General features: G+C 36.4%; 1 pseudogene; it reads left to right on the top strand.

Annotated features, from left to right (window-relative positions):
* The window catches only part of LOC134243623 (uncharacterized), a 4,721-nt pseudogene extending 2,957 nt beyond the window's left edge, over positions 1 to 1,764 (top strand).
* The last annotated feature ends 8,795 nt before the right edge of the window (positions 1,765 to 10,559 follow it).

Here is a 10,559-nt window from a genome sequence, read left to right as displayed (position 1 = left end):
AATGCACAACCTGTGATCAATGCGATTTCATTGTTTTTACACAAAAAGAAATCTCGCACATTCTCGCATGCTTTCGCAATTGTCATATTCCTAGCAGAATATGAACATTTTATTTCAATAAGACCGCAGTGACCATTGTCGCACACCTTACCATCAGGAGTTACCCCTAAAACGGCAAAATCCTTGTTAATAACTAGCCCACAGGTGTGGATGTGCCTAGCTGGAAAGTCTTTTAAGTATCTAGACTTTGCATCCTTTTCGTGGATTTTACCATATTCTAAGGAAGGAGCGGAAATCTTTTTAATGTTAAATATGCTTCCCAGAAACTTGTCATTAGGGGTCGACTTTCTTTGCAAAATTTTCCCAAAATTAGATGCAGTCAAACGATTCTTTCGTTCATTGCACCATTGTGCTGAATCACTTTGTTCTCGTGTAATCAATTCAATTTTAATGGGATCACACTCTTTGTATTTCAAACTCAAATCCATATCCTCTTGTGACAATGGTACAGGGGCTGGGTGGAATACATCAGCATTGCCTCAACCATCTGATATGGGTGGCTCAACCTCTTTAATGTTATTTGTCTGTAAAAAAAAAAAATCGACTTTGTATAAAACTGAAATAAGTGAAAGTAAGTATCAGATTGACATTAATCTTTCAATTTCTTTAGGGATTTCTCCAGTTGAGATGTTTGCAATGGCAACTGAGCTACATGTGTCAAGAGAAAAAGAGAAGCAACACGAAGCTACAATCTGCACCCTGAAAGAGGAAATAAAGGAACTTAAAGATAAACTATCATCTGAGGATCAGAAGCCATCGTTTCGAGTCGATGAAGTGATAAGAAGAGAAGGAAAATTGAAAAATTTGTTCAAATATTACACTGGCATTGTATATATAAGATTTGCTGGTCTCTTGGCATTTTTAGTTTCAGATGGATCCTCAGTAAGTTATGAAAAAGGTCGAAAAGACATTAAAAAGTTGTCACTTCAAGATGGACTCTTTTTAACTTTATGTAGACTGAGGCATAACTTTGATTTGAAAGATTTGTCAGTTAGGTTCAAACTATCACTGCAGTCATCTGGAATTGTATTTAACACTTGGATTTCATTGATGTATTTTAAGTTGGGTCAACTTTGTATTTGGCCTCATCGTGATGTAATTATTAATAACATGCCTTAAGATTTTATAAATGATTACCCTACTACTTTGGTAATTATTGATGGTACTGAATTTAGAACACAAGCACCATGTGCACTTGGTTTGCAAAGTCAGCTTTACAGTGATTATTAGTCTAGTACTACTTTGAAAGCTTTAATTGGTTGTGACCCAAATGGCTCAGTGATTTTTGCATCGGAATTGTTTACAGGGTGTATATCAGATAAACAAATTTGTGAACAGTCGGGATTTTACAATGTTCTTGAATCTCTAAAATTAAAAGCTTATGTAAAAGATGGTGATGCTATAATACATGTAGCTGATAAAGGTTTTACTATTAGAGAGGAATTAAGTAATTTAAATTTGGTATTGAATATTCCACCAATGGCTTCTTCAACATGCCAGATGTCAGTTTCAGACACTGTGCTTACTGAGAAGATTGCAAAGCATTGTGTGCACATTGAAAGACTTATCGCAAAAGTTAAAACTTACAAAATGCTTTCTGTTCGCATTCCTACATCATTATTTAAAAACATTAACAAAATTTGGTCTGTATGTTGTCACTTGACTTTATTCCATGATGTGTTTGTCACAGACAGTAAAAATTGATGTCAAAATAACGTTATTCATTTAAATTGTTAAAGGAAAAAATCAAAGTGTGACCATCTTTCTGTAGAAATGTTGGAGGAACTGAATGCTTCATATGTATAAAAAGCAGTTTTTAGTCAATGAATATAATTAGTCTTGTACAGGTGATGCACCAATTCTATAATCTGTGTAATCTTTCAATACATATGGTTATGTTATAATTTTTTGTACCTGATATGACAATATTGAGGCTATCTGCACATCACCAAGGGGTGTGTTTACAAGTGGATGATCTGCTGATATTGTATATTCTAGAGGGGTTCCCTTTAACGAACTCAGCTGCATTATGTCACTTGCGGACACTTTGGGAAGTCTATTATTAAATATAATAAATGAATCAAGATTTGTTTTTATTTTATCTTATAATGAAAACTTATCATTCAACTTAATATGTATATATATACTGTTTTAAAATATCTTGAATTGCATCTACATGTAAACAAGTGTAAAATGCAATGGCCAAGTAAAGAAAAAAAACTAGGATTTCACATACTCTTGATCTAAGTCAATCTGACATGTGACAGGTTTTCGTTTTCTGGATTGTGTGGGCCTTGCCACCACTAAATGGTTGATTGGAACGGGCTTAATCTTAGAACCCCTGGGCACATGCCACTGCTGTGGTATACTTGTACAGCTTTGCTGTTCGGGTACATTGGAAAAGTTATGAAGTTTGATTCCCTGCAAACTTTTTATAAGGCCAACAATATGAGAGCAGTGGCCATTTAAGCTGTTAGAAAATATACCAGATGAGCATGAATAATTGTCATTGTCTATAAAAAAAAAAATATGCATGATTTGTCTAGAAAAAAATGCTACAATATTGAAATTCTGGATTAGTCAACTGTTTCTGTTTAAAAAGCATGGCCTTATCATAACAAATTCGGTAATATATATGCTATATATTGCACACTCGAATCGGGAAATAAATTAAGGAATGAGACAATAAATTGTTTAATTATGTTGTTTTACATTTAATGAATATTTTTCAATCATAATGCATACACATGCCGCACAAGATTACGTCACAACAGTAATGTTTACATTTTTTTCGATACACAATCGCCGTTTCATTTGCATCATTGTCTTGTGAAATGCGTATAGAAAGTGAGTGTTACTAGTAATTTTTATTAAACACATACCCAACTCTACAGGAACAACGTGACTTATTTATGGAATCATCTTTAATTTCCAAATTAAGACGATGTGGGGGTTGATTTTTCCGCATCGATCTCCAACATCGTGCTGTAGCTTGCACGGACTCATCCGAGTTAAAAATCTTAATATCGTGAATGTACCCTTGCGTAAAGTAATTTAAACCCTTTTGCAATACTTTGTCCGACAATTTTGAGCTATTGGGCAAATATTTTACGCAAAAATCGTCTTGAATAGACCTAAGACTGTCAGTCGCGACATCCGCTGATGTACTCAGCATCGCCATAATGTGGGACTTAGTAACTGTAACTAAGGTGGGCGGGGCATCGGGAGACTAGCCGGAACTATGAATAGCTCTGCTGGCATATTTTTCATAATGCACAAACATCAGGGATTAATCTAGGTTTTTGGGGAAACTACCCTTTTTGGAGAAATTGGGAAAAACAGCCGGGGTTTGGTAACCACTCAAGCGAGTGCAGGACAAGCCCTGCTTAGGGGCCAATAGAATTTTAGCATTTTATGACCAAATAAAGCACATAAAGTAGCAAAGTAAAATTAAATGCTGTCCTGAGACATTAATATCCGCACTAAGGTGTTTGCCTCTAAATACACATTCCTATATACTGGGCTTTCCAAGGAAAAAGTCAAAATAATTCTATAATTTACACAAAACATGTATACATCAAATTGAGTATAAAATTCCAAGACCCTGTGACCCATGTGACCTATGACTCAGAACTTCTTATATGTATATTATATGCTTAAATTCATGACCAGTCTGAAAAAACAGAATTTTATGATGAATAGGAAATGACAGTTCTGCATCATGAGGGACGGAATCGAGGGACGCGGTGTATTTTTAGAAAGGGGATTTTCTATGTGATCGATATACCTGTCGTGCAATATCTATTTTTAGATATGCTTTAAAATGTATTCAGTAAATAAAATGTTAAGCTTTTATTTTTCTGTCTGATCGTCTTGTCTATATAGAAGTAAAATCATCCGCTATAAATATTTAAATGGGAAACCCCCAGTCTATATCACATAGAGTATATATATATATATATATATATATATATATATATATATATATATATATATATATATATATATATATATATATATATATATATATATATATATATATATATAAAGGATCAGAGTGGATCAATAGATGGACCAAGAAGTATTTGAAGAGAAAAGACATACATCATTTCATCAGGCAAAATGTCACCCATGCTAATTATGCAGAGAGGTTCATCAGGACATTGAAAGTCATGATGTATCGTTACTTCACACATAATCGTACATACAGATACGTTAAAGTTTTACAAGACATCGTTCGTAATTATAACAACCGATCGCACAGGTCCTTGAATGGTCTATCTCCAAGCGATGTGAACAAAACAAATGAAGATATCCTGTGGAAGAAACTGTATGTGGATGTGTTGAAGCCCACTGTGGTACGAAAAAACAAATTATAAACCACATAAACGATTCAAATTTAAAGTGGGTGACTATGTGAGATTGTCGGGAATAAAGCACATTTTCCAGAGAGAATACGAACAAAAATGGACCGAGGAAGTCTTCATTGTTAACAGAAGATTTTTACGTCAAGGAATACCGGTATACAAAGTCGTGGATTACAGTAATGATCCTATTGACAAAACTTTTTATGAAGCGGAATTGCAGAGGGTTAACAAAACAAGAGACGACTTGTGGAAAATAGAGAGAGTGCTAAAAAGACGCAAGCGCAGAGGTCAGACGGAAGTGTTGGTCAAATGGCAAGGATACCCCAGAAAATTTAATTCCTGGGTTAATGAGGATAAATTACAGGATATATAAGAGGTCAAATTGAAGTTTTATTCATTCTATTCAAGACAATCATGCAGTCAACATCGTACTCTGTTTACCAGCGAACATTTTCCAGATACGATAACATGAGGAGGCATGAACGTATGTCTAAAGGAAAAAACCAACTATGTGCTCGGATCAATGAAGCGTATCCTCCTCCTCATAAAGTACGTACTCCTCCTCCTCCTCCTCCTCCTCCTTCTCCTCCTCCTCAGGAATTGCATCCTCCTCCTCCTCAGGGATTGCATCCTCCTCCTGCTCCTCCGGAATTGCCTCCTCCTTCTCCGGAATTGCCTCCTCTTCCTCCTCCTCCTCCTCAGGAATTGCCTCCTCCTCCTCAGAACTTACCTCATCCAGAAGAGACATAAGATTTCAGAGGTTCAAATTTATCCATCCTTTCACGATGATTATCGCAGGACCAACTGTCAGGAAAATCTACATGAAAGTATTATTTCACAAAGATCAACTCATAAGTATGGAATCCGGATAGGGCCACGCAGTTCACTATCGCATTATCGTAACATCGAGATTTGAGTCGATGGTGCGATAACGATGAAGCGATGGTGCGATAACGATGAAGCGATGGCGCTATAGCGCGATGACGATGATGCGATGGCGCGATAGCGCAACGACGATGATGCGATGGTACGATGGAGCGATAATGCGATGACACGATGGCACAAAAGCGATGATGTGTTGGGGCGATAGCGATGATGCGATGGCGCGACAGTGATGATGCGATGCTGTATCGTGCCATCTTTATTGCTTTATCGCGCTATCGACATCGTGTCATCGCACCATCGCTCTATCGACCATATAGATACAGCAGGTAGTTAATTCGAGCAAAGATTTGATTGCCCAGTGATAATTAACTGACTTTAATTTTGTATTTCATAATCATATTTTAAATAACAAACACGAAGTACCAAGAGGAGAGAGGAAGGAAAACTTTTGTTTTGTATTTGCTTTTAATTTTCTTGATTGTGAATACTGTATTTAACGGTGCTAAAATTTCACGCTTTCTCGGAAAGTACAATAGCGATGGGTTTAATTTCACCAGGGACCTATATACTAGCATATAGGTCCCTGATTTCACGATGCAAGAAATAATTTAAATTTCGTATAAGCATTTACTTGTATTAATAGTTAATGATAGCATTCACGATGGGTTTAATTTTGCGAAAAAAAAATGAATTGCGAACATAGTGAAAGTAAAACAATCGTAATTATTTCCCACGTAATTATTATCCAACCTACAGTATTAATTCCCCCCCCCCTGTTTAGAAACCAAAATCTAGTTCACGCGGATTTCGATTTCTTTAACATCATTCACAACATGTGTGTATTGTTAACTTTATCTTGATTATCAAACTATATTTTAGCAATCTTCTAACTTGTTATATGTCTGGCAATAAAGACATGGTTAATTTTAATGCCAAGTGAAGTTAATTCACCCAGTAAGATCTATTTCCGATATGTATTCTATTCATACTTTCACAACCTGACACCATTTCTCTTCTCAATGGCGCATGTGCAAAAGAGTCGATAGCGTGATAGTGCGACAATGCGATGAAAATAGTGCGATAGAGCACTTATGATGACACGATAGAGCATTTCTTCATCGTTATCGCGTTATCGTATCATCGCTATCGCACCATCGCAGCATTGCTAACGTGCCATCTCGTCATCGCTTTATCGCTCCATCGCACCATCGCTTCATCGTCAACGCAGCATCGCGCCATCGTCATCGCGCTATCGCACGATCGCTTCATCGTTTTCGCTTCATCGCTCCATCGTCATCGCATTATCGCGTCATCGCACCATCGAGTCAAACCTCTATGGTACGATGATGCGATAGTGAACTGCGTGGCCCTATCCGGATTCCATACATAAGCCCAATACCAGAGAAAATCTTATGGATTTATAAATGATGGCAACCCCTATATAATAAACTAAAGTACTGGATTCCAGGTATAATATTTATTGAAGGCATCACAGAGGATATTAAATAGATACAGTTATCAACCCCAGGAAAATAACTCTTATGATCATTGACGACATGATGAAGGATGCAACTCAGGACAAGGAAATCTGTGAGTTGTTTACAGAGGGTGCACATCATCGCAACCTAAGCGTTATTTGTATCATGCAGAATTTATTCAACAAAGGAAAAGAAAATCGAACAATGTGTTTAAACAGTCAGTACATAGTTCTGTTTAAAAATCCGAGAGATCGATTATAGAGTTCTAGCTCGACATATGTACCCTGGACACGCCCAGAAGCTTCTAGACGTTTATGAAAAAGCAGTGTCAGTTCCCTACGGAGCACTTGTGGTAGATTTAAAGCAAGGGACCCCGGAATCAAAGCGATTTCAGACGGATATATTCAAACCCTATATAAGGGCGCGAGAGAACTCAGGGTATCATTTGACTGCAGAGCATCAAATAGAGAAGACGTCTTCAGGCGACTCTTCTAACTGCAAATTTCTTAACACAGACTATCAAAGTGAGGAGATGGCTTATCAGAAACCAGTTCAGGATTTTGATAATAACGATTTGCCGTATTATCAAAGAAAACTGATAAGATCTTCTGATAATCTGAGAACCTATCCTTGGCCATCGAAACTAAATACGAGAAAAGTGCACTTTGATGAGAAATACCCATCGTGTGCCGATTGTGGAACCATGTACGCCAGCTCTTATGATTTACAGCGTCATGTTAAAAATGGATGTCAAATGGAAGATAATTCAAACGAAAACGATACCATGTCTGACGTCAGTGAAGAGGATGACTACAGCGGATTCTCTTTCCTCGTCAATGAAGTATGGGAGGAAAATCAATTTCAGTTTGACAAAAAATATTATCAGCTCATGGAAGAAAATTCCAACCTCTCCAAAACGGAAGCTCGAGAGGAAGTAAGTGAAATGATGTTACCCAAAGAAAGGAACTTGCTCCTTAAGAAGTATAAAAGAATTCTGTTAATTTTTGCGAAATTGAATCGAAGCAAGCTTCACCGAGACATCAACAAAGAAGTATCAACCCCATGGAGAAAAAGAACATAGATCTGGAAAGGGCAGTTTCCCGTGTTCTAAATAAATATCGACAAGAGTTTGATCAGCTGTTAGAAACCGATGATAGTAATTTCCAGGACAATACCGAGGAAGAGTCTAGCGACAAGGAAATGGATGGATAATTTACACAAACTGTATACAAGTGACTTAACATTATGAAACAAGAAAACAAAGTCCATGTTTTAGTTCAATTCTTTATTATCAAATTGACATGTTAAATGATGACTATGTATTTACATATTGTGTAACAAAATGAATCACACACAAAAACGTACATTAAAATCAATAAATCTGACAAAATAAGATTTGTCTTGTTATACCTGTATATACTATTACCAGTATTCATGGTCGTACGCATGAGTATCAAAAGTTTTGATTTTGTAATGACCATAAGCAAAGGTGTGTATACCAGAGTCCAGAACGAACCGTTTGTTATCGTATGGACTTAGTGTTGTTTTACAAACAGGTACAGAAAACAACTGATGGTTGTAACTTCTAATCAAGTTCATTGAATGACGCATGGAGCAATGATCAAAAAGGGCTTGCTTGTAAGTCTGATGTTTTAATAGTCTGTCAATTACAAATCTTTTGACTCCTTCAGCCGTCTCCTTCTCTACGCCATCATACAACAAACTGTACATCTTAGGTCTGAGACCAATGAACTCTTCTACTGGTTTCCCTCCGCACTTAGCCTTCATTTTACTGAGAACCTTACAGTTTGTTTTGGAGAAAAGAAAGTGAGGTTTCGCAAAGTCACTGGTGTCAAAAAGAGTTTTATGATTAAATATATCTTGATAAATATCTTCTGTTTGGATTTCATAGCAAAGGCTATCCGTATCTGTAAACAAAAGACTAGCCTTTTCCCCGGAGGTAGATTTTACAAAGTCATAGTGAAACTCGAACATGATCAGCTTAGCTTAGCTTAGTTTTGGGCCACTTCCTTTAATGTCTAACTTTTCTTTGAGCATCAAACTATGAGGAGACAACATATCATCTGTAATTGTCTTGTTTTAAGGAGCAAGAGGATAAATAATCACTATGTTCGTCATGTAGAGAATCTGGATATTTTAGATCCACTTCTAATATATACCCGGTGTCCGAGTCATCTTGGATATTTATGACATTTAAACTTTCTATTTGTTCTGGAGTGCACCAGGCAAAGTCCCTCTCAGGCAGGGGCATTGACATACTCGTACCGCAAAGGTTATTCATGTCTAGACAAGTAAGCCAGGTTTTCGGTTTTGAAGTATCAAAATCAGAAACCATTGGGTTGTTGGCTTTGGCATATTTCTTCGAGATCATAGACATCCCTCCCCTAATTCCCTGCTCTATCATCAAGACCATATCGATGTCGTCAAAGAGCTGTAACTTAACTTTTGTCATTTTCAACATGGCCACCTTCTGTTAAGGGGATGAAGGACCTTTAGCTGAAAAAATACCTGTCATTTAATTTTTTTCATATTTTGTATATATATTATTTAGTATGTCCTACATACTATAAAGCAGACATATCAATAGGTTTCTAGACTTATTTCTGAGATATTGAGTGACAAATACCATACCCCACAGTGTCTGAGTGGAGTTTTTATTCTCCGTGTTTCTGGGTCCATTACTCGGTCGATAATTGAAATTTTTCACCATAGATAAAAAATATACCAGCGGAAATGTGTCTTTTAAAATATTTTAGAGTATGAATAGGGTTAAAAATTCGAAAAAGCAAGATTCTTTTGTAACACCACATCTGGAGACGGAAATTTACGACTTTTTTAGGACAACTTAAACTATAAAAAAATTAATTGGCAAAAAATCCTATCATTCAATAATTGAAAATTTACGTCGAAGTTCAAGGTCGTCATTGTATTGATTAACTGTAAAAATATCGATTGGTGAAGCTGAGCTCAATATTGCACGGGGCAAAGTTAAACGAGTCATGATCATGAGAAAAACGTGTCATGTTTACATTTCGCGAGTACGGGAAAACCCAACTATGACGTCACACATTCCTAAAATAAGCGAAATAAGACAAACCCACATACTAGTAACTTTTCCGTCAACAACCATGTAACAATATTTTTTGCGTTCTGAAATTTATAAAATACCCTACCAGGTACGTATTATGGCCTGTTTCTATGATTTTATACTACCCGTTTTACCGTGTATGATCTTACTGAACTAAGAGATCCACTATGACGTCAACGACGCACTGGACGCGCAGAGTAAGGAAACGGCAGAGTGGATTAATCTATTCCGTGATTTGATAATATTTGCAAGAAATTTTGAATGTTTTCAGATATTTTTATACTAGATGGTGAACGCAAACAAACAGTCAAAATAATTATACAAGTACTGTGGTTTCAATCTCGTTTTGTACATATTTTATCAGATTATGACGTAAATCAACTGAGTCACGTGACCGTACATCCTTCATCCCTTTAAACTGTTAAACTTTCCAAGTCAAGAGAAATGACAAAGGGTACCTTCAATTGTTTATTAACATGATTGAATTGCACCCATTGATCATGTTTTGATTTTGGGAACGTTAATCTTTGAGGACCATGAGGAGAGCAATATGGAACATGCTCATTTAATAAATCTTGTCTTGTAAACCCATGTAGACAGAAATTACAATAGAGCGTTTCTCCTTCATGGCTTGTTCCATCCCCCATTAGCCTGCTCATG

This window comes from Saccostrea cucullata, unplaced genomic scaffold (assembly GCF_032062105.1).
Source record: "Saccostrea cucullata isolate Sc308-1 unplaced genomic scaffold, CSIRO_AGI_Scuc_v1 ctg2086, whole genome shotgun sequence".
NCBI lineage: Eukaryota > Metazoa > Mollusca > Bivalvia > Ostreida > Ostreidae > Saccostrea > Saccostrea cuccullata.
Note: the sequence above shows the minus strand (reverse complement) of the source record. Positions and strands in the feature narration are given on the sequence as shown.